Consider the following 23,849-nt stretch of genomic DNA (forward strand, 5'->3'; position numbering starts at 1 on the left):
AATAATCCTTATGTAGGCTGTGAAGTCTCAACTTCCTCTATGCCATCTTTTTAGAGGCATTAGCTGCATTCTCAGTATCTCTATATTTGCTTTTCCAAGCTTCCTGGTAAAATGTGCAAGGCGTTCAATACTTCCTGTGGTAGTACTCCTAATCATGGTGTACATAATTCCAAGAAATACCTGCGACCCAATATAGCCACGACCTCCACTGGTGTGAATTAGCAAATGTCCCTTTGCTTCAGTGTAGCAGTGCTGGTTTAGACAGTCTGACCCATTAAACTGTACAGGATGCCATGAGGAGGAGAATCAGATCTCCAGTGCTAGGAATGGTGTTTTCTGTGCTGTACTTGGGGAGACAATAGGTTTAATTAGCTGTTTGTAAAGGACTTGATGGAAGTGATGTGTTATAGTGGTGTTTAAGGCCAACCTGCTGTTTTTCAAATCTCATCTCTCCTTGGGAGAAGAGCCAGAAGAATAGGGATAGAGGAAATTTGAAAGATAAATTGTGAATAGCAGAAATGATTGTGTTAGTGCTGCTTAGTGCACTGCTTGTATGTCTGTGGTTAAATCCATAGTCACAGGTTGGCAAAGATTGCTCTTAAACCATGTGAATATCGAGATTTGATTCCTAACCAGTCATTAGAGCCAGTACCATTACGAGTTTCTTGCATCCCTTGTTTCCTTATTATTTGTAAAATTCTATGGACTGCATAGTTCTAGCTAGTTCTGACAATAGTGGTATCCATGCGGGGAGACATGTAAAGGATGGTGACATGTTTTTTGCTCAGATATTTTTTTCTTCTTTTCAGACAGGGTAGCAACCAGTTAGTGTAATCCACTTACACTCCTGATGTGTAAAAAGTATTTCTTTAGTGGCATGGAAATGGCCATGTTACACTACCAAGTCTAGTAGTACTTTAATTTAATAACCCCTCTAATATTGGCTAGCACTAACAATTATGTTGCAAAGTGATTTTGTGCACTTTTTAATTAAGACCTGCTTACCGGGAAAATCTTAATCCATTAGAGGTCGATTTTTGCCTTGAAGCAAGGTCAGTTTTTCCTTTCTGTTCTTAAATCTCCATGTAAATGTAGATTTTTGTCATTGTGTGTACGTTAAATCATTTGGTTTTGCTTTTTTATCCTGTTATTTTTATATCTGACTAGTGTTTCTTGGCAAATAACATGTAGCATAACAGAACATTTCCTAGATGTTATAAGTTTTCTTTGTTTCTGGTCTACTGATCTCCCTGGCTCTGGAATAAGGAGAACTGGAAATGGAATGTCTGATTTACCATTCTCTTAAGTATTTTAATCTTATCTCTCTAATATATATATATGCATACATATAGGTATATATATAAATAGATAGGTCCCAGTGTCTACAGTTCTTTTCATTGGTGATCCTAATGCCGTCATGAATTTGTTGTTAGAAAGAAGAAAAATCTTATGTAGTTTTACACAAAAATTGTAAACCTGTAGTCACCCCTCAAGTTGTGAAAATAACTGAGCAGTTGACACCTACAGTAGGTGAGCTCCATTGTTTTGATGAAGAAAACAGAATGTTTTTCTCTTGCTGCATTTTCTGCCAAGATGCTTTTGGAATTTCTCAGCAGTGCTTTCTGGCCCTTAGAGATGTCCAGTCATGTATAATGTGCTATAGTGGAGCAAACTGCTAAACTAACCCTGATAATCCAGGCCCTTAGAGACTGCCACTATGCTAGTGAGACACGGATTAATTCCCTATCAGATTCTGCTTCCACAAGTGCTGCCAAGGTAAAAATCATGTCCAATTACTAGAGCTGTATGAGTACAGAAGCTGAACAGCAAAAATACTTTTACAGATAGAGCCTTGATAAATTGAAGAAAATTCTGGATGTATATAAAGCCAGCCTAACCTTCCTATAGCCCAGTTATGATCCTATGTTACTTAGAGCTGGTTGGCTAATATTTGACTATAAATCCTGCTCTTTTTTAATGATTTAGCAATAGAAGCTTGTGATTTTTGCTATTTCAAAACTTGCAAAGTTTTGTGCCCTGCAAACACTGGTCCAAGCATTCTGGATTTGATCAGATTGCACACAGTCCTGGAACAACAGACAGTTCTGCAGGTCGGGTGCTCTAGAATGAGGAGAGGCTGCCCAGCTCCCATTTGTACTTCGGTAGTTCTAACATTCTGTGTGCTACACAACTGTGAAATGCTGTAGGATTCTGACATGAGACATTGCTGCAAAATGGACAGAATACTGTCAGTGATCAGTGCTCCCACGATCAATGCATCAGAGATATCTAGATTGAGATGGAGATTTTCTTCCAGTCTGGCTTCAGATGTGTATGCAAACCATGTACATTTATGCAGTTACCCGCATTGTAAGACCCGTACATTGGGAGGGTTGGAGCTAAAAATGATGGGCAAAGGAAAAAACAACAACAACAAAAAACAACAGAGAATGAACAAAAAAAATAAAAACATTTCCTAGAGGGTAAAATTCTTTGAATTGTGTTAATTTTAGCCCTAAGAGATTAATGGGTGTAGAAAGCTGAGAAGGAATTTATGATTTAAAGTGCTCGTTGAAGAGGAAAGCCAAAATTTGCTCAACCTCATAATGCTCTGCCTTTGACTAGGCATCTCTTTGCCTGACAGGCTGGAAAATATCCATCTCTGAAGAGTTAACATTGTATATCCTTTAGGGAGTGCAGTCACAGCTGGTGGGGGGCTTTGCTGAAATAAAAAGCCTCTGGCAACTTCCCGCTCGGCAGGCTGCAACGTTCTTCAGAGCAGGGCAGGCTTGAAAAAATGAATGAAAAAGTAGCAGTTGGTTTGCAAAGACAGATAAAGTTGTTCTTCTGAAAAGGAGCTGCTATTTTCTGTCCAGCTTTTCCAACTGCTGGTTTATCATTCACATTCACTACTTCTCACATAATGATATTGTATTCTCTGAAGGTTTTGATTTTTTTTTTCTGCTTTAGCTCTCCAAAGTTCAAGTTGCTCTCCTGGAACTTGCACTTAACCTTTAAGAAACAAGCTGAAGTCTCTGTCTGTGACCTTGAAAGATGGGGGCAGAGAGGGTAAGAAATATCACTGTGTCTCACTAAAGACACCTTTAGAAATATCTAACAAGGCATTTCATCTAAAAGGGGAGAAAAGGGCACTTAACGTAAGTGACAGTACGGGGGACGGGGGGGACTTTTTCCATAGAGACTAAAAGTCACATCCAGGACAATCGATGACAGACACATGAGCTGGAAAAGTAGTGTCTCTTCTGTCATGTGAGGCTGTTCCTGAAAAAGCTGCCAGAGAAATGAAGATATGAGCAGTGCAGGTAGGGAAGAGAATGGAACCCAGTTCACATGGCAAGATGACTTTTCATAACAGATGTAAAGGTTATCAGTCCAAAGCTTTTGGGTGATAAGCCTAGGAAAAAAAAAAAGCATTTTCCTCTCACCTCATTTTTCCTTCCTTTCCTTTTCTGTTGATCATTCAGTGCTGTGGTACAAATGTGGGAACATTGCATCTGCTTTTGAAATATCTGCATCACTACTGGAGGCAGAATACTGATTATTAGATGCAGACCTGCTCTGATGCGGGAACGTAATTAGGTCTTTGTGAGACTTCTAAGTCTTCTCTAGTGCCCAGTCTCTGCTACTTATTAGTAATTCTAGCAGTAATTGACAGGAGAGAGTACTGGCAATAAATTGTCCATCTTTGACATCACTAATCTGACTGTAACCTTAAAACAGACCTTACACATTCTACGTGGGAGCAGCTGATAATCATTTTGGGGTCTGTAAATTGCTTACAGACCAGGAGATACTGTCCCGATTTTACAGAATGACATCCAAACAGCACAGATGAAGTGACTTTAACAGTTTCAGAGGGAGAATCTGTAGCAGAGCAGAATGCTTTCATTAGGTTCACGTAGGTGAGCTCTGCCCGTCATGCTCTTCAGCCTCCTGTGAAAGCTGTGTTCTGTGGTAGCTCGAGGCCCTGTGAGTTCACTCGTTCTGTGAAAAGCTGCAGGACTCTCACCAAAACCTGCCACATTGCCATTCTGCTTAGCTCAGGGTGGAGCCAATGAAATCAGTGTTGTTGAGTCAATTAGTCTGGCATAAATCTAGTGATGATGCTCTCAGGTGGAATCATCCCTCAGGAGGCTACAAATTGGGTAGAATCACAGGATAATTTTATTTGGTGGTGACCTCTCGGGTCACGTATGGTTAAGCCTAAATCCGCTGTATTCGTTGCATACCTTCTGACAGTGACTGCACAAGGCTTTTGTTTTAGTGATACTTGCTCTCTACTTCAGTTTCAGCACAAGAGTTACCTGCTTCTCTCTCATAAATACACTGCACCTCTTTGTAGAGCCATAATTGAGTTAGGAAGGTTACCATAGCAACTGCTGCGATTAATTAAAGCACTTGGGCATGGGAAGTTTATAGATGCAGAAAACATTTTCATGTACAAATAGTGCAATCTGTTTATGCTCGAAGGATTTGCCCCTTCTCTCTTTTTCTCTTTCAATCTCAGCTGAGTTATTGGGCTTTTTTTTTGTTCTTTGGGGCATTGATAAATCATTGTGTTATTTCCCATAAACTGTGCAAATAAGTCTTTGCAATTAATGTCCACTGAAGACCTAATGAATGCTAAGTGAGAAACACAGCACTGTACCCTTCATGGGAGTGAGCATTTCCAGGGCTGTGAGGACAGCAAACCTCTCCGCTGTCCACACGTATCTTCTGTTATCCTGTGGTAACATAATGTGGGCAAACTGCTGCTGCTTCCATCTTGTCGGGTCTGCAGTTCCATGCCAACAAAATAAGCCACTAGATAGTCTCTTGTCAGCCTGTTCCCAGCTCTGTCACAAGCTAGATGTGTGACCTTGGATAAATCCCTCGTAATCATACAGTGATCCTTCCAGCCTCGCTTCTCGTCAGCTTGGACGTAGTGACAACAGAGCCTGGTGTCTGCTGGTAACAAGCTGATTACCTCTAAAGATAAGGAGCCGGTGTTATTTTTTCTGCATCTTTTATGGGCCATTCACAACAACTGGACATTTAAATCTCTAAGGTATAAAAGGAAAAAAAGGAGGGCAGGGGGAGATGCTGACAAACAAGGCTTGATAGTCAGTTGCCTCTTCTGATCTCAGTCAGAAGAGGAGAGGAGGGGAGCTTTTCCTCCTGTTTATTTTTCTTCTGGAAGCAACTACTTCTTGTCAGCTGGAAGCATCAGACAGAATGCAATTTGTATGCAGTGTGGCGAGTGCAGCAGGAAATGTGGACAAAGCGGAGGTGATGCTTCTGAGGAGAGTGTCCAGTTGGACCTGGGGAGCAGCAGGTTTCATATGTGATGAAGAAAAAAGGATATTGAAAGACCAGAAAACACAAAATACAAGGCTTTTTTTTTCTTTCTTTCTTTCATTTTTTTTTTACTCTGTATCTTCTTAAAATGCTGCTGCTTCTACAAGATCTTTCTTTATTCTTGCTCCCAGGTCTATCAACAAGAGATAGTGATTGGCTTACTCTGTAAAATGCTGTTGTTAATAGGGATTAATTCCCCCTCAGTGAACATTACATATCAGCACTGTTCTGTATAGAGGCACTACTTATATTTAATTTTTTACTGCCCAACAACTTATGCTGTTGTAGGCAGCCTGACGGTTTTAGATAGAAGTCACTGCCTAATGAGAAGGGGTTTGAGTCTTTTATTTTCAGTCTGCCTTACTATCAAAGTTGAAAAGGTTCCAGGCATCAGGGAATTAATTCCCTTCTGCTGTGGTTTTTATGCAAAGGGGCATCTGAAATCTGAAGGCAGTAGCACTGATAATGGGAGAATGTAAGCACATGACCTTGTCTGAACAGATACCCTGCTTTTAGATATTTATTACATACTCCATTTTACAAAGGAGGAAATTATATACAGAAAGACAAGGCATTTCCCCTTGTAACTTGCACTTAGAGCTGAAAATGAAACCTGTGAGTCTTAGCAGTATCACTCTCAAACCACTAAAATCAGACTTCATTTTCTTTCTTTCAATGATGTTATTATTACTCTTCCTGGTTGTGGGTTGTGTTTTTTTTTCTTTTCTTTTCTTATTTTTTTTTTACACTAGAAGACAATCATTGGCTCTGTTGAACTGAGGACAAACTTTTCCCTTGCAAGCTATTTGTGGTCAGCTATGTGTATCCTGTTACGCTGGCAGCTGAGACATTTTTCAGAATTTGCTTATACCTTTTCTCTTTGAAGTACTTTTAACTAGTCAATGTGAGAGGCAAGGTGGATAATGAACAACATACAGCCAGGAATAGGTCTATATTTCAGTAACTGAGATGAATCTGTAATATCTGACTGAGATGGGAACCCTGTCCTATAGGTGGACAGTCTAACTGTGAGGCCCGTGAGCAGTTTCCATTGCTTTTCTGCTTAGGGATCTACCACTGTATTGCAATGAACTGTGCGCACAGCCTATGAGATACAGCAATAGAATGATAGATCTCTTTTAAATACTGGGGCATTTTGTGGTTTTATGATGCTGTAAAACATTCTTGAGGCATGACAAGCACAGACTGACAGGGACAGTTTTATCTGTATCACATTAAAGGATAAGTGCCATGTTGGACGAGTATAATAGAAGAAAAAAAATCTCTAAGAAGACAGAAGAGCTCCAGAAGCAAGAGGAAAATGAAAGAGATATAACTTAGTGGCACAGAAGGTAGATTTAGGTTGGTCAAATAGCTAATGTTGGGATGGTTTGTGAGCGTGTTTTGTGTTCCTTCAAATTGTTTGCTACATCTTTGATGTTGGAATCTTCAGATACAACATGGGTGAAGTTGTTAGAGTCATCTGTAATAGTAGAAGTTCCCAGATGTCCTATTAGAAATTCCTGAATTAAAGCTGCTGCCATGTATGTGCTGTGTTATCCGTGTAATCTTCTGTGTGCCTGTCTCCATGCATTTTCATATATTGGAAAAGTGCAAATTTCACTTTCTAAGGACTATTCCATTTCTTCCTATTATTTAGTCATTTTATCATCAAGTAGTCAAATGCACTGGGGGTTTCTAAATCGTGTGTAAAATGAACATCTGTCTAGTGGCAGAATTGGCACATCTGGATCCATTAATTTTTCATTATTTCCCAGTGTTGGAGGTCATATGTTCACAATGTGGTAAAGAGTTTCCACTGGTGGATTTTAATGTCTCTGAAGCAGATAATTATACTTACAAAAGTACTAACAAAAAACAAATAAACAAAACCAACCACTACCACCAGCAAAAAATCCCTGTAGGAGCTTGCTCTCAAGATTTACTTTTCTAATTACCTTTATTTATTTATTTTTAAATCCAGGCATCCTACAGCACTTATCCAAATAGCAACCTATTTCTGATTTATGACAGTTTTGGCAACCAACTTCATTTAGCTACTATCACTGCTGTTTCATAGGTGGGTAGATAGAATCGTAGATTTAAGGAGCCTTCCAGTATTAGAAGAATTAGCACTCATCACAGCAGTCTTCATCATTCCCTGCCACAGCCATGGTGCTATATTATGGAGTTGTTACACGGCGGATCGGTCTCTCCTGGAGCACATATGCAAAGAAAATGTCACACAAAGGTCACCCAGCATCAAAGTACTTCACTAAAATGTATGTTGAATTTCAATGGTGTACCTTGTTAAAAAAAAAAATAAAAAAAATTAAGAAAGACAAAACAAAAAGGTTCGTATTAAATTTTCTTGGCATTTGCTGCATGCTCAGAGGCATTGCCTCAGGCTGGCCTCAGTGTCTGGGGTATGAATAGGAAGATAGACGCTGCAAAGTTGAATGTGTCCCTAGATTGTTTATTCATTTCACCTAGAAGAAAATATGAGGGCAAAGAAGGAAGAAAGAGAGAAGGGATCCATCTGTCTCTCTCTGTAGGACAGAGCAGAATTTTGACCTGGATTTAGTAGGAGGAGAATATCTCAGCATACGGAGGAAATCCTTTATATGTTCACTTCTACATGCTACTTGCTTTGGCCTTTCAGTTGGCTCAGTCAAATGTGAATTTTATTTTCTGATTTCCTTCTCCCAGTTTAAGGCCAAAATATTGATTTAGGTCTGACTGGGAGCAGGCTTTGTATTTGAGCACCTAAATCAGGATTTGGCATCTAAAGCCATGTCTTAACTTTGTTTCTTATGCTAGGCATAGGTGGCATGGCATTGTTTTAGCTCATACTTGTCAAAGCAATATTTCTGGCTCTGTTATGCATGGGTGCTTTGCAGCATGTGATTATCTGCAAGTCTACTGTCAGGCCAACTCTGTTCTGAAACCAGAAATGTTCTGCTATTTAGAGGCTGTGTTTCTGGGGAGGATTTTTACCATATTTTGTTAAGAGCCTAGTGCTTGAAACAGAGATTTGGTCCTGTGCAGTTGTTTATCTGGCACTTGACATTTAATGGCAAGCTTGGTCCTGTGTCAGAAATGAATTACTACATCTTCTTGGCAACTTTTTGCTAGTCTCTTCTCCACTTGCTTTTTATCCCAACCTCTCTGCCAGATGTCAGCCTAATGTAGGAATAACAATTCTTGCTGGTGAGACTTGAAGTGATAAATGTTTCTAAGAGTAGAAATGGTGCTTTCCTGTAATTGTGTATAAATGGTAGCACTGTTTCTTCTGCTAGGTCTCAGAGATCTTTTTTTTTTTTTTTTCTTGGCATTTGGAATAGTTAAAGAAACAGCTCTCCTACCTTCTGGCTCACACCTCAGACTAACATTTGGCTGCAAGTCTAAAGTAATGGATATTCTTAGGAGTAGCTGTAATGGGCAGAATTTAGGAAATGAGGAGAGAGCAAGTGTGTGGGCATAAAGCTTTTGATCTCTGTAAAGGCACAGAAACAACAGCCACTTGGAAAAATGAGGAGGCAGTGCATGCTGACTGTGTTCAGGTTTCTGTTTGTGAACAGCAGGAAGAAGTTTGCGTATCACAAATGTTCAGTTCACACCAGACTTGTGTTATTTCTGCTGGGAAATCTAAGAGATGAACGGAGCCAGCGTTTCCACAGTGTTGCAACGCAGTGAGCCTAAATGGCAAAACACTTGTGCTGTTGAATATTTAAATGACTGTCAACTACTTGTTACTGTAGGAAAAGGAGAAAAAAAAAAAACAAAAAAAAACTTCGTCATGTTTTAGGTTGCATCTCCCCGTGATTGTGAAACAGGCTGATCAGTGGGCAACACAGAGGAACCCAGAGCAGAAGGATTTGGTCAAAGGCTCTTTGTTAGGATTACTTTGCCTTTTAGCCACCAGCTAGAATCTGGCCCAATTGCTTATGTATGACCTCTTCTGTTACAGGTGGCTTGTGCTAAATTACTTTGTGGAAATGGGTTTCAGTATAGTTTTCTTGGATCCGATCTGTCCACTTCATTGGTAGTCCCCGAAACAAGGCTCTCACGAATTTTAAGATTATTTTGGAATAATCTCTGCCATTCCTAGTCCTCGGTTGTCCTTTCTGGGTTCTCTTCAAGACGTAACCTTCTCAGTGACAGACTGAAAGTGTATCATGGTGTTCTTGTTCTCTTCCATTTAAGATTTGATCTGTGGACTGGAGCTGAAGCCATGTCTGCTTCCCTGGTTGGTAGGAAGGGCAGCGTAATTTTATAGCCACTGAATGAATTAATAAAAATAAAAAGTGGAAATTTTCAACCTTTTAAGTCACAGAAGAAAATACAGCAAGCTTTGAGACTCTGGTATCTGCTCAATCTGCTCTTTGTCTTCATAGATGGCTTGAGGGAATGCTGTTTAATCTGTCGTGGCCTCCATAACATGTTTTACAATGCTAAAGGTTGCTGCAAACGCATGAAGTGTGCATGGATGTGCTCAAATGTGCATATAGAGAAGATGAGTCAGGTTTAAAGGATAATCTGCAGCTGCCTTAAAGACAACAGCAGAAATAAGCAGATGCAATTTGTTACGTTTGCACTGCTGACAAGATTACTGTGGAACGCTGTCGGCAAAGACAACAGCACTGAGCTCACTTCTGCCAACTGTTCTGTGTCTTGAGGGAACGCGTCGATTCGCTGAGTTGACTGAGCTAAGCCATTCTGCAGCACGTACGAGTCTTTCCTCAGATCCAGGCTTTTAATCACCACAATGGGGGTGTTCTTGGTGTTGTGCTCATTGTGTAGCATCATAACAACGCATCCCTATGCAGGCAAATAGCTCTGACTCTCCACTCACAGCAATACCCTGGGTTTGTTCCAGGTGTGCAGCCACCACCCAGGTTAGAGGTGAGGCAAGGGGGGAGTCCTGAGCAGCAGCAGCATTTGGAGAACGCTAACATGCAAATGGGAGATGCTGGAACATGTGAATGCTGACAAATTATGATTGAAAGAGCGTTTTTAAGTCATGGATAGTTGGCATTTAAAAAGGGAGGCGTCTTGATCTCTCAGGTTCTAGGTGCTACATCAGTCACATGGAATAATCTGTGCAGTACATTCACCCGGATAGCGGGATAAACCAACCAGGAGAAAGGTTTCTGTAACCTCTGCTGTCTACTTTGTCTGGTTCTTTGTATTACTATGTTGTTCCTGTTCTCCCTCAGTGATCTCTCTACTGTTAGTCCTAGTAGGTTGGCATGAGTGTGATATTTCTTCTTGAAACTGCTCCCAAGTTAGAGAAAAAAGACCAACTCATATATAGGTACTATTGTGAGGGTTATTTCCATCACTGCCATTTTTCAGAATTGTACTGTTGATTCTAGATTGAAATTCTAGATTGCTTGGTGTGTAGTATACTGTTAAATATGGATGCTAATTATGGTAAATACCATAGCACGAACACACTGACATTGTTAAAGTTAGTGACCCAAATCATTACCATTTAACTTGATTTTTGAGGTTCACTCATTTGAATTAATTGTGATATTGGAGAATGCTGACTTCATCAGTTCCAGATGTCCTGCAGCAGAGTCTTCACTGGGGCTGAAGTGATGAAACAGCAACTGCTGAGAATGCTGGAGTTTGCCATGGGGTTATCTGACAGTTTTCTTTATTTTTGTAGTTTGCAACTATGCTGTGTCAGTAAGGTGAGGAGTAATATACTGTATTTTTTGTATTTGTATGCACACCGGCATACAAAGCTTCCCAAATAGCTGTCAAGCCATCTGGTGTAGCTATAGTAGATAAGACCAAATGTAAGGACAGGTCTGTGTTAAAGTATGTCTTCAAGTAAATAGAAGAAATTTAATTTGGTAATGATGTCCCTATCTTTCTCTAACCTCACATAATAACCAAGGATTGCAAGGAATTGATCATTTGGATTTAGGTTCCTGATGAGTGCTTTTATGTAAATTAGCAATTGCCCCGATGATGATGAAATATTATGTCTAGAAACAGAGCAATATCAGATTAATTTATACTTTATATGTCCTCCTTCGATGTGGCATACAAATCTTAAATGCAACACAAATGCCCTTAGTGGAACTTGTAGTTCTGTTTACTGACATGAAATAAAACGAGGGATCAGTAGATCATCATAAATATGTCCCAATAGCAGAAATATACCCAAAATAAGCTATTTACATAAATATGTTGCTGAGGCTAGTCCTTGTGGTATGTCCTGATTCTTATGATAATAGAAGAGGTTTGTTTTGTTTTGTTTTGAAAAGGAAAAGTCCAGGAGAAATTGAGCCAAGGTGTTATTAATGTGAAGACAATAGGCAGGCCTTTGCTCTAAATGTGCTTTCAATCAGCTAAATGGTTTGTGATTATGTGAATGTAGCATCCCCTGTATGTGTAGTGCCACTTGGAAATCAGAACCCCAGGTCTGAAAAGTTAAGAGGCTGGAGAGCCTCGCCTCGCCTCTCCTCACCTCGCCTGTGCCCAACCATCTAAGTAGTTGCTGTCCAATATTCCAAAACCAGATTTTGACAAGAGGCCTCCTAAGCACTCAAACTGCTCAATTTAATTTAAAGTCCATTAAGAACCTCAGTTTGGTTCTGAATGTGAAAATTAACATATTTAAACTGTGTTGATTGCCTTTAATTTCTACAGTGATGTATCACTTCAAGCCAGCAGTGTATCTCTTCTTTTCCTTGAGGACTCTATGTTTCAGTAGCCTATAATATTAACAATTAATGCTCAGATTTCTAGGATGGGTTTACTCTAATTTTAATAAAAGGCCTCAAAGGAAGGGTCAGTGAACTGTAAGAAATCAATCTTTCATAAGCAGTCTTTGGTTCTCATTGAAATATTTATGAATGATAAAGCTATCTTGACAAGGCAAAGTTCAGCACAGAGGCCACTTTTGACAACATGGCAAGGTTTCATAACAGACAATGTGTATAATTAAAGCAAGAACGTAGAATGAAAGCAGAAGGAGATGTGTCCGTTTCATTAGATAAGTCTTCAAGGAGTAGTAATCTGATATGACTGCGTATGGCAAGAGGCTGTTCTTGAGTTAAGTCTAATAAAGGCTTCTCGAAGAACACAGCTGTGAACAAGTGAATAAAAAATATTCATTTAAACTTGTCTCAATATTTGTTAGCTTGCTGGATGAGCAAGAAAGTTCTGAAGTAACAAGTATATTTAACCTCATTCAAGCTTTGCATGAAATGAGGGATGTGTATTTATTCTTTTATGTGTACATAACATGAGGTAAAACAACTGTCTTGTTAAACTTATGTGATACAGAGAAACGTTCCCCCTTTTAGAAGAAATTTGCTCAAGTCACTAACATGTTCTGTAGCTGAACTGGAATCAGAAATTGTTTATTTTGAGTCCCAGTTCCTGTGAATGTTTTCATGTTTTCATGTTTTCCTGTGAAAATCTGTTCAATTTGATCTGAGGTGTTGGACTGTCAGAGATAGCCATCTCTTAGCTCTGGGATTTGCCCTGCTTGTACCAGCAGCAGGAATTGACAGATCTGGCTGACATCAGGGTGCCGCACTTGGAGGTCAGGGAAGGAAGGAAAGTTTGAGATAGACCTGCTGAATATGTACATATTTAGAGTGTTCCCAGCTGTGATCTTAAGAGTTGTTACCAGCAGATAAATGTCCAGAGTGTTTGCTTTGCCCACGGCAACTATTTTGGTGCATTAACTTCTATTTGTGATGGGATTTTACGTCTGATTTAACATCTAATTTACTGGTGAAATTCATGGGAAAGAGCTTGTCATTTAAAAAATGCAATCTCATGCCTTTGTCTGCTCATCCAGTAGATGGTATGCCTTGAAGTAGGAGCTTCTTTTTGCTCTTTATTGGGAAATAATAAATAAGTTACTATAAGTATATTTCTTGTTTATTATTTAAGTATTACTGTTTCTGTTACAAGGAAGGACATCAACAGTGTATCTCAGATATTTAAGGGTATTTGTTGGAGAAGACAGAGATCGGGTGGTATATAAAGGGAAGCTCCAAACTCATCTTTTGTCCTTAGGCTCACATCTCTTCCACAAGGCAGGGTGCCGCTCTGTTCTTTAACTTCTGGAGCTAGAAGGCAAAAGTTTTCTTGCACTCTCTGCTACTGTTAATTACAGTTGAAGTACTGTCCAGGGTGTCCTGGTCTCAGACACCAGCCAGACAAGGTTTGCAGCTGCTTTGCATTGGTAGGAAAGCTGGAAAGGTATTAGGTTTAGCAAACTGAACCATATGTAAGCTTTGGCATTCTCGTTGCTAAATAAAAGGTGAAGATGTAAGGGTAAATGTTTGTTGGTAGGTAAAGTGCCTGTCTTCAAAGGCAAGATCTTGTCATCTTTTACTTACCTGAGTGATGATACCCACACAGGCTGTTGAAATCAATGCGCAAAGGAGAGAAGGAGAAAGCCAGCTAAACTGCATTATAAAACACAATTTACATCACAACAGGAATACATTAATTTAGAATAAAATTAGCAACGTTCTACTAACAGAATAATGAATAGTTGTAAAGGTTTATCATATGTAAAAAAAAAAAAAGGCAAAAAAAAAAAAAAAAGCACTAATTGTGTTTGTTAATTCAGAACCTCACCACTATTGTAAGAAAAACTAAATGTGAACAAAGCAATAATCTGCCTCATATTCTTGGAAGCTAACACAAATGCTGGTTATCCATTGCCATTATTTCTGCAGATCCCATCTTAATTACAATGAGAAACACAGAGAATAAAAGAGCCATTTGAAATGAGACAAAACTATTGCCTCCCTAAGCTTCTTAACATTAGTTCTTTCTGGGGCTTATGTTGTTCTCTTCCTTTGTCCTCACTGTCATGTGAGGGTAAATATACTGCTGGGGTGTCAGTACTGGGTTATCAATACCTTACATTTGATCTAGTTTCACAGGGTTATAATGTAGCAAGAGGGTTTCTTCATGTCTAGTAATTTAGTTCTGAACTCATCTCTTAATGCGTCTTTTTTTTTTTTTTTGTAATATGTATTGTAGGGTAGAATTTATAAAGTATTTCTCTCTATCTTTTTAAAAATATATTTTCATTTTTTTTGTGATGAGTTTTAGTTGATGTGCATCTCCAAACGTCTCTCTGTTGTTCCGTCCTTTGACATAATGCCCTACTGAAGCACAACCAAGTGCTACCATCCTGTCGCAAAAAATATAAGAATATTTTCTTTGCCTTTTGATGGTAACAAAATGGTAGTTTAGGGTTGGATCACAGTCTCTGATCTACCACTTGTAGATAATGTCATGTGGTAATGCTGTACCAAAATCTATCTAATGCTCCTGCCATTACCATGTCCCAAGGCATAATGAAACGGGAGAGTCTGAATGCTGCCCTCTTCTGCCAGCTACTGCAGTAAGACAGTTAAATGTAAGAAGGAATCACTGCCGAAAATTCCTGAAAAAACATCTTATGACTTAGGAAGGAATCAAATTGTTCTTCCTTTCATTCTGCCCCTCTGAAGGAACTGGGTTCCTTACTTCTCCAGCCAGACCCTGTCATAGCCCCGCATCGCTGGCTGAATGCCAGCACATTTTTTAAGGAAGGGGTATTGCTCCTGACTTGTCTGTTCGTGACACTTGTAACATGATTGATTTCAGTCATTGGGCCAGAAATGCCCTTCCAAATTGCCACTGCTTAAGGCCGCTGTTCAGGAAAAAATACAGGCACAAATCATTCCCCAAAATAAAAAGGTCAACTAGTATTGAATTAGTTCATTTACAGAACTCTGTGGAATTAGCAATGTACTTTTAAATTGCTTCTTGATTGAGGACTTTTGCCTCATTAATCCCAAACAACCTATGAACACCATTAAAGTCTAATAGAATAATGAGTGAGACTTCAGAGACTGTGCACACACACTGTACTACAGAAGGCACCGGGCTACTTTGTAATGCTGAAGTGTGCACCCGACAGCGGCGTCTGTAAGGCTGCGAGCCCTTTGCTGTCTGTAACGAGAGCACCTCCCCTGCTTTTGCCATGATGAAGACTCAGAGGCTCAAGTTGATAAGTTACCTCCAGATACCCACAACCTGGACTTTGCTTGTATAATGCAGACAGTTCTAACAGTCTCCCTGCTCTTCTCACTCATGCAGTAGTTTCGCATCTAGTTTTCTCCTGACTTCTTGCATTTAGTCCAGTGACTGGATCTTTAGCTGTATCACGGCCTCCTGACATTTACTATGCGTTGTTATTTTAGTCTTCTCTTTGTTTCTAGTTTTCCTTTCTTTCCTTGCTTTCAAAATAACAAAACCAAAGCAACTCCAAACAACCTGTCAGTTTTGCTGTTATTTATCAGAAGTATGTCCTCGCTGATGCCTATGTGCTGTATTATCCAGCTCTCTCACCACACAATGGATGCTGGCTAAACTTGTGGATTTTGCAGATGTTGGCCAATTTCAGATCGCTGCCAGATACATAATGCAATATTATTTCTTCATGTTTTTTTTTTTTTTTCAATATATTTCTCCTGTTCCTTTCCTTCCCCTTCCACTTGCCTTTCTTTCCTCATCTCTTTCAAAGAAGAGATGTCTGTCATCTTGGCTGTCTGGATATCACCAAACATTGCACCTAGCTTTGCATGTAGAAACAGCAAATTAACTGTGTGATGCTATTGCTCTAATCTTTGTCTTTCCTCACCCATCTTTGGAGACACTATTTGTGTCTGACCCAGAGCTGCATGTGTAAATTAGACTGTAAACTCTTCAGCTCTGGGAGCAGGGCTTTTTTTTTTTTTAATCTGCTCTGTAAAACACCTCAGAAAATTTCTGGTGCTGTTATGAATAATAATGAGGATAATAAGTCAATTTCCCTTATTAGTGGTTTAAAAAGATGCTGAACGTATTGGGAAGGGTGGGGGGAATCACTGGATTCCTCTTGCAACTTGCCCATCGGCAGCAGGAGCATTCGCTTGGCTTGTCAAGCAGTTCAGGCAGGGCACTGTCTTTTTCCATTCATTTCCCACCTCCTCCATTTCTGTGGCATCAACACGGCTAGATTGCCTCTCTATATGTCTTCACAGGTAACACCCCCTCCCTTTTTATTTTATTAATGTCGAAAGACATTTTCAACCCTGCAGGGGACAGGCAGCATTACCGTCTGGTCTCATGTTGAGTTATTAATTTAGCCAAAAATTTCAATTTCAGATAGCCTGAGGTTAGTCTTCTGCATTGGCAGCCCCTCATCATTCCAGAAGTGTCCCTAGTAATAACCTTTGCCTGCCTCATTACCTTTTTGCATGCATAATAGCACCATGTACAGTAGGATTAAAATAAGCATGGATAAAAATGGTGCACAGTTGTCTAGGATATTTTATAATGGTTCACTCACCTGTTCAGAAAAATGACAGTCTGTTCCGCATGTTACTTATTCTTTAAGGAGTATCAGGGAAAAAATGCACTTTTAAAAGACCATTGTCCATTTCTGTACACATCTGTAATCTCTGTAAGCTGTATTGCAGGGTTTTAATGAGGCTGATATTTGCAAAGATCTTTCTCCAAGTGTATTAGATGGCAGAGAGTTTTAAACAGGGAAAGTAATTAGTGAAGGACAAAATGCAAGGAAAAAAACAGCACCTTTTTCTAAGTCAAATTTTAATTGAATTTGTATGCAGCAAAACTGTTAAGTTCTCCTTCCCCATAAATATTAAGTACAGAGGTTTCACGACTCTATTATGGCCTCATAAATTAGTTTGATCATAACACATTCTTTAAACAACTGTTGCTTCCTAGAAAAGTTTGTAAATCAAGCCTAAGCTTAATGTACTTTTCTTCCTTTGAATTTTAATGTTATTGATGTTTTCATAAAGCCAGCATCTCTGCTGCTTGCTTCCTACTCAGTTCCAGTTCCCTGAATGTTTATATATATGACATAGGGATGAAGAAATCGAGGATCCTGCTCTCAGAAGTGCTCGTCACCCCAAATGGGATGACATTTCTCAAAAAACCTCAGCTTCTAATTAGCACCTTCAAAAAGTCAGAGTTTTTTCTAAAGCTGTGTTGGTCTCAGCAACTCACAAGTGATGGTAATTGTTCATATATTTTTCAGTGATGAGTCTCAGTGGGGAAGACCAGGATGCTGTGCTTTTGCAAGGGCTGTAATATGCACCCCATGGGGTGTTAGCGAATGCTGTACTGTTATATGGGGGGGAAGTGAGCGTGGTTTCAAGGTGTGTTTGTATCTTCCTAATTGTGAGTTGTTTCCTGATCCGCAAGTGCAATTTCAGCAACATAATAGGATACAATAAAGGGAGTTACGGCAGTTTGTGTGGGGAAGGGAATGCTGGGGGAAAACTGTAAAATGTTTTTTGTTTTTACTGTGTTCTAATGGAGTGTGACCACTGAATGCATCAAAGAGTAAATAGAAAAGAGTGGGCATTTGCAGTTCTTGAAAGTTTTCTTTGGGGGAAAAGGTAAAATGAAAGCAGAGCTGGTTAGGAAAAGATAATGCCTGACTGGTCAAGGAAATAGCGATAACAGAAGGAGGGGAGTAATGGTATGATTGTGAGAATGAAAATGCCGTGTTTCCTAGTGGGCTTCTATTTCTAGGATGTCTCTATTAGCATTAGGAAAATATTATAGAATTATGTATAAAACATAAGGAAAGACAGTGCAAGGAGACTGTGACTATTCCAAGTACTGTAGGTTTGACAATCTACACCACCCTTCAAATCACACTGCAGTGCTCGCTGACACTGTAATTATACTTAGCATTTTTACAGCCTTTGCAGCCTCTTATTAATCATGGGATTGCACCAGTGAGGTAGCTGAGTTATTAACCACAAGCTGCAGGTCCCACAGTCAGCCAGTAAAACCCAGAACAAGCGACCAGCAATTCCTGCATCAGACAGGGATTTTGGTGTGTTTTGATGGCTTTGCTATTAACCCTGTTTGTTTTTGTTTTGTGTTGTTTGCTTTTTCTCCCACATCTTCCATCCCTGCTTTTTGGTATTACTTATAGTTGATGGCCAGTTTCTTTTAGTAGAAGTAGCTAAGGTACTTGTTGGAGAGCATTCCCTGTGTTTAGGTCCAGTCCTGCAAGGCAGTGACCTCTTCTGAAGCATAAGATTATCTGGAAGGTGTTTTTTAATGTAAAAGTATTTTTGCGTTACATTTTGGGAGCTGTCTAGGCATTCTTGCATGAAGCTTTTGTAAATCACCTTCTGATTAGTAAGAATTTAGAGAGAAATTACCCTTTAAGAGTTTGTTATAGTACTTCATGTGTATTACATTAGAGCAGCTCATTACCAGTTCTTGCAGAACTGTTGGCCTATTGTAGGAATGCGCATACCCGTAAAAATAGGATGGGATAATCCCAGGTTTGGGCCTCTGCATGAGGCATTAGCTTTTACATTTAAAACTCTAAACTAGCTGCAAAGACTCAGCTTCCTTACTACTGTAGAGTTTGATTCTAGTTCTCGAAATCACCAGAGGCAGCTTGGTGGCATAGGGAATAATGGCTTTAACACCACCGAAGATATTTACTTCTGCTGTTGTGGTGGTGGAGGTGCTCCCAGTCCTGCTGCTTTCACTGGGCTGCTGGAAAGCATTGAATAATCAAATAGGTCATATCTGTTCAACTCCTCTAATTTATTGTCCCACTGAATCCAGATTTTCTGAATGTTAATGAAAAAAATACCTATCACGCCAGCTCTTGCCATTCTATTTTATGACCTTATTAAATCTTACACTTTCTTATCATGCAGTGACAATTACTGGAGTATAGGACAGAACTCCTTCTCTGCATCAATTGTGGCATGTACACTTTCTCCTGTCACCAGTACAGGCTGAGTGATTTAGACCAAATGAGCAGTCCTGAGAGATATTTTTACACTCCTGACAGGATTATATAACAAGAGAAAGGCCATTAACAAATACAAAGGAATAAGCAGAAGGGAGAAGGCAGGTGAAGAATGGGGAAGTAAATCTTCAGATCTGTCACCTCATAATAAAATAACCTTCATGTTAAGATTTAATGAGCTGGTTATCCCACTAAAGAGGGATGAAAATACTGTCATCCTGCTTATCCCAAGGATTTTTGGCACAGCACATATTTGCTTACTAAGGCAAGACAAGGGCTGTGTGTGTGTGCGTACACACACATACCCAGTGTACCGTCCTGTTCCTTATTAGTGTGATGTTTCTGCCTCTAAAATCAACCCCATACTGAAATGTGTCTGCAGGCAAAACAAAACTTATGCTCTTGTTACAGTGGTACAGTGGTCTAGAAAACTTTAATAAATGGCAACGTTTTAGTTTTATATACTCCCAGAAAACCAGTGTTACTTTTTTTTTTTTTATTATTTATTTTTAATAGGAATTTCTTAGGTGTTGCATATATTTCTGTAGTTCCTCTTCAGCAACCCTTCTCATCAATTCTCTAGAAAAATTATCCTCATAGCAGGCATGAATAGGAACCAAGAGCCCTCATTCACAGGGAAGTTTTCTTTACTAATAAATGATTCAAAACAAAGCACTTCAATATTTCTGATATAGGGAACTGACCTTTGTAAAGGGCCTACTTTGAAACTCACTCTGAGCACTGAACTCATCAGCCAGCAGCAGATTGATCGTTTCTTCTGAGGGAAAGCAAAACGGGGGACTTCACTTCCCCAGGAGACAGCTCCTGCATTTCTGGACAGCAGTGCTTCCAGTGCGTTAGGTTCCTGAAAGTTTTGATTAAAATGGGCAAAAGTCTATGCTAATATTTTCTTTCTAAACTTACGTTGAGGGAAGAAATGCAGCATTACAGATACTTCAACCCCGGGAGATGCTAGGATGTCAAACTGCTGGGTGTCAAACACTGGTAATCTCTGCAAAATACAGCAACACATCAGTAATTGGGCTTGGTTAGGTTTCTTTTTTCCACTAACAAAGCTTTCTGTAGGACTTGAGGCGTTGACCACTACTTGAGGTTTGAATCTGAGAGTGGCTGCAGTTATTTATTAAATACAGCTGACAGGAAAAAAGAACAAACAAAAACAAAATTTGGGGAGATAGCCTTGAAGCTGAGGTAAATATTGGAGGGAATGCTAACAACATGAAGTCAAACAAATATCTCATAAGTGAAGGAAGAAAAATACCACGAAAAGGCACAAACCTGCATAGCAGAGCACAGATTGGGATTTATTCAGTTTGGTTTAAATTAGTCTGTGGTGTTTGTCACCAGCAGTAGTTCTCTGCATTGCTGCCTCCTGTCGCAACAGAAGGGTTTGGGGATTTGAGTAAGCAAGCAAATGGCCTTAAAACAAAAACACATGCAGGGAGAGAATCCATTTCTCTCCTTATCTGCTCTCTATCCACCAACTGAAGCCATCCCTCCTCCCATGTATTCTGTCCTAGCGTCGTTCCCAGCTGCTGGGAACACACTGCCCAAACCCTCCGCTCTGTGACGGGGCCTTGGGGACATCGGCTGTCACCGAACAGTGACCTGGTCAAGGGACCAGCCGTGACTGCAGCTGTGAAAGCGGCTCATCGCTTCGTTATTCCTCGCAGATTCTGTAATTATTCCTTCCCAATTCTGTGGAGGTAGGACTGGAAAGGAGAACTGAATGCAGCGCATGTTGAGCTGAAGCACGCTGCTGCTCTTCAGCCGAGCTCCCATTTGTTCCATGACCATATGCTTAATTTCCCAGATATTTTTTCTCAAACAGCCTTTAGTCTGTAGGAGGACGGTAAAAGTTACAGGAAATAATGTACTTTTTGCGATGATATTGAACTTCCTAATGCTACGATAATGCAGCTGCAGGTGAATTTTTGGGACCGAACAATTACTTTTCTGACTTTCAAGGTCTTATTTAAGTGGTGACAGTTACTCAGTCATTACTGCTATGTTTAGATTTGAAGTAGGAAAAAAGCCTTTTGAAGCGATACTTTGTTAAAGTTATTAGCTGTTGGCATTGTGGTTTAGATCTCCACCTGCTTTTGGTTTTAGGTTTTATCTTCCAACAGCGTCATCTTGCTTTCAGTAGCTTCAGAGACCCGTCAATACTTTTTATACTTGAGCTTGTGAGCTGACGTTCTGCTTGTGTTCCAAACAGGTACCTATGAACGGCACGTTTTAATAAGCCTTAGTCCTACAAAAATCCCTAAGTATGTACAATGTGAGGGGGAATGGGAGTAATTATAATTTTAATTGCATCAGTAAAGATTGCTCCCTGACTCTGGCAGGGAGAAGATAGTGATTTTAATGCCAGGTTAGCTAGTTGGCTGTTCAAAAGAAAATGAATTAGTTTCAATGTGATAACAGATTTACCCGGTAACATTGAGGTTCTTTGCTAATCTCAGACTGTCTGGGAAGGACAGAGAAGCATTTGCAGAAATGTGAAAAAGCGCTCGTGTGTGTGTGTGTGTGTGTGTGTGTGTGTGTGTGTGTGTGTATTTAAAGATGATTAAGGACTCTGAGATTCAAAGCTCCTGGGCTTTCTACTGTAGCACTTGCCCTGAGGCACCTTCAGACGAGATGGATAAAACAAGAGGAGGAGAAAGTGAGCAGAGAGGCTTGTCCAGTGGCTGTGCAGTTAGGAACAGAACCAGTGCTGGAGTACCAGTGGTCTCCCAGTCACTTTGGTAATGGTTACGTTTTACGCATGCTTTGCAGTGCAGGTAATAGGTAAATAAGTTGTGGTGTAGTTTCCTGTTTGGTTTTCAGGCGTAAGGAAGGCGGCAGTTGTTTTACCTTCAGTTATTAGGGTGTTTACACTGGTGTGCCACAAGAGGTGTGGTGAGGAATTTAATAAAACAATATTTTTTTATTGAGGTATATTACTTATGCCTGTTTGGCTAGAAAGAGGTGGTCATTTAATATACAGTCAACAGGCTAGTACCAAAAGAAACCAATTTAATTTGTCCTGAAAAGTATACAGAATTATCACAGTGAAAAAAAAATCTATTTATTAATGCAAAATGCTCTTGTATATTTGGGTATTGCCTCCATTTCTGATGTGGCCTTATGAGTAGGTAGATTAGGATTTAAGAAGACGGGATTTAATGTCTGGAACTCAAGTTTCTTTTGTAAAATGTAGGAACAATGCTTTGGGAACAATTGGCAGTTGATCCTTTGTTTATTGTACCTCCTTCCCCGTTCCTTTTTGGACAAAGTAACTCACACATCATATGTTACTCCATTAAATAACCCAGGGCCATCTTTTCATGGATTTTTTTAACAATGAGTATGGGAGTATCTTCAGCTCCATCAAACCAAGCGTGTCTGCTATTAACCCTGTGGGTGCTAGCCTAAGTAAATTTTCAACCTCAACAGAAAATGAAGATATGAGAAGCAGAGCTTCAACTATACTTGAAGAGCCATACTTGCAAGGCACAATAGGCACTGTATTTGTGAACAAGGGTACTTAAAGAGCTCTCTTGGGAAAGAAAAAAAAAAAAAAGACAAAAAAAAGACACCTTTTTATTTATGAGCTGATATGGGAAAAGACTTTGGATGCTGTGAGCTCTCTTAAGTACGTGAGTGCGGGGCGTTAGAGGTGGGTGAGGGAGCTAGACAGGTGTAAGGAATGTGGCATGTAAATAATGAGAATGGCACCCTGCTTCTGTGTTCGATAGAGACCAGCATTGTGTTTCCAAATAATCTGATAGCAGCCTCTACTTGCAGTAGAATTTCTAAGTAGCTGTTCATTAAATCACAATACAATGCTTCTCATAATAACACACATTATTTCTCTGCAAACATAATTAATCCTGAGTAATTTTACAATGACTGTCAAAGGCAGTTAACATGTGATAGTCCTATTTGTTATAAATGGTGGCCATTACGTTATATGGTGTAGGATGTCATGGGTGGTAACAACTTAAATGCACGTAATGAAGTGTTTGAAGGCTATCTTGATTCGTAACAGCTTGTTCTAGCATCCAATGCTAAGTATGTATTAATGATACCTTTTATAACACCTCACTTAAAGTTAGTGCTATATCCAGATTCTCTTTTTGTCAGGCTAATGTATTTGTAGATGATGCTTAATTGCATGTATTAATGTGACAGCCTTACCTGGCGTGTAGATCAAAGCCGTCCAGAAAAGAGCTTTATAACCACGCCTCGCAGAAAGCTGAAGGCTTTGTCTCTCCTTTTCCACCTTGTTTATATGAACATACCATCTGGCTAGGATGACTATGAGAAGGACTTTATGAGACAGTGAAGTAAGGCTGGCAGTAGCTGAATTATTAAAACTATTTAAGCTATTAAAAACAAAACAAAACTGAAACAGGGCCATAGTGGCATCATCCAAGGGCCCAGCACTGTTAGAGTCTAAGGCAAGGCACTTAAGTGAAATAGTATAAAACCAAGATGTTGTTCTTGAATTGGTTCACTGTTGTCACTAAAGGGTAAACTTCAGTACTGGTCCCTTCCCTGTAGACTTGTAGTTTTTCTAGAAAATGGTGCCCACTACACAGTTTTCCAGCACAAACTCCCATACAAGGCTCACTATAAAACC

General features: G+C 39.7%; 1 long non-coding RNA gene across 1 annotated transcript in view; it reads left to right on the top strand.

The window, feature by feature from the left end:
- Positions 1 to 23,849, top strand: part of LOC110353909 (uncharacterized) — a 130,990-nt gene that overhangs the window by 48,073 nt on the left and 59,068 nt on the right. The window lies entirely within an intron of this gene.

The sequence above is a fragment of the Anas platyrhynchos genome, chromosome 23 (genome assembly GCF_047663525.1).
Source record: "Anas platyrhynchos isolate ZD024472 breed Pekin duck chromosome 23, IASCAAS_PekinDuck_T2T, whole genome shotgun sequence".
NCBI lineage: Eukaryota > Metazoa > Chordata > Aves > Anseriformes > Anatidae > Anas > Anas platyrhynchos.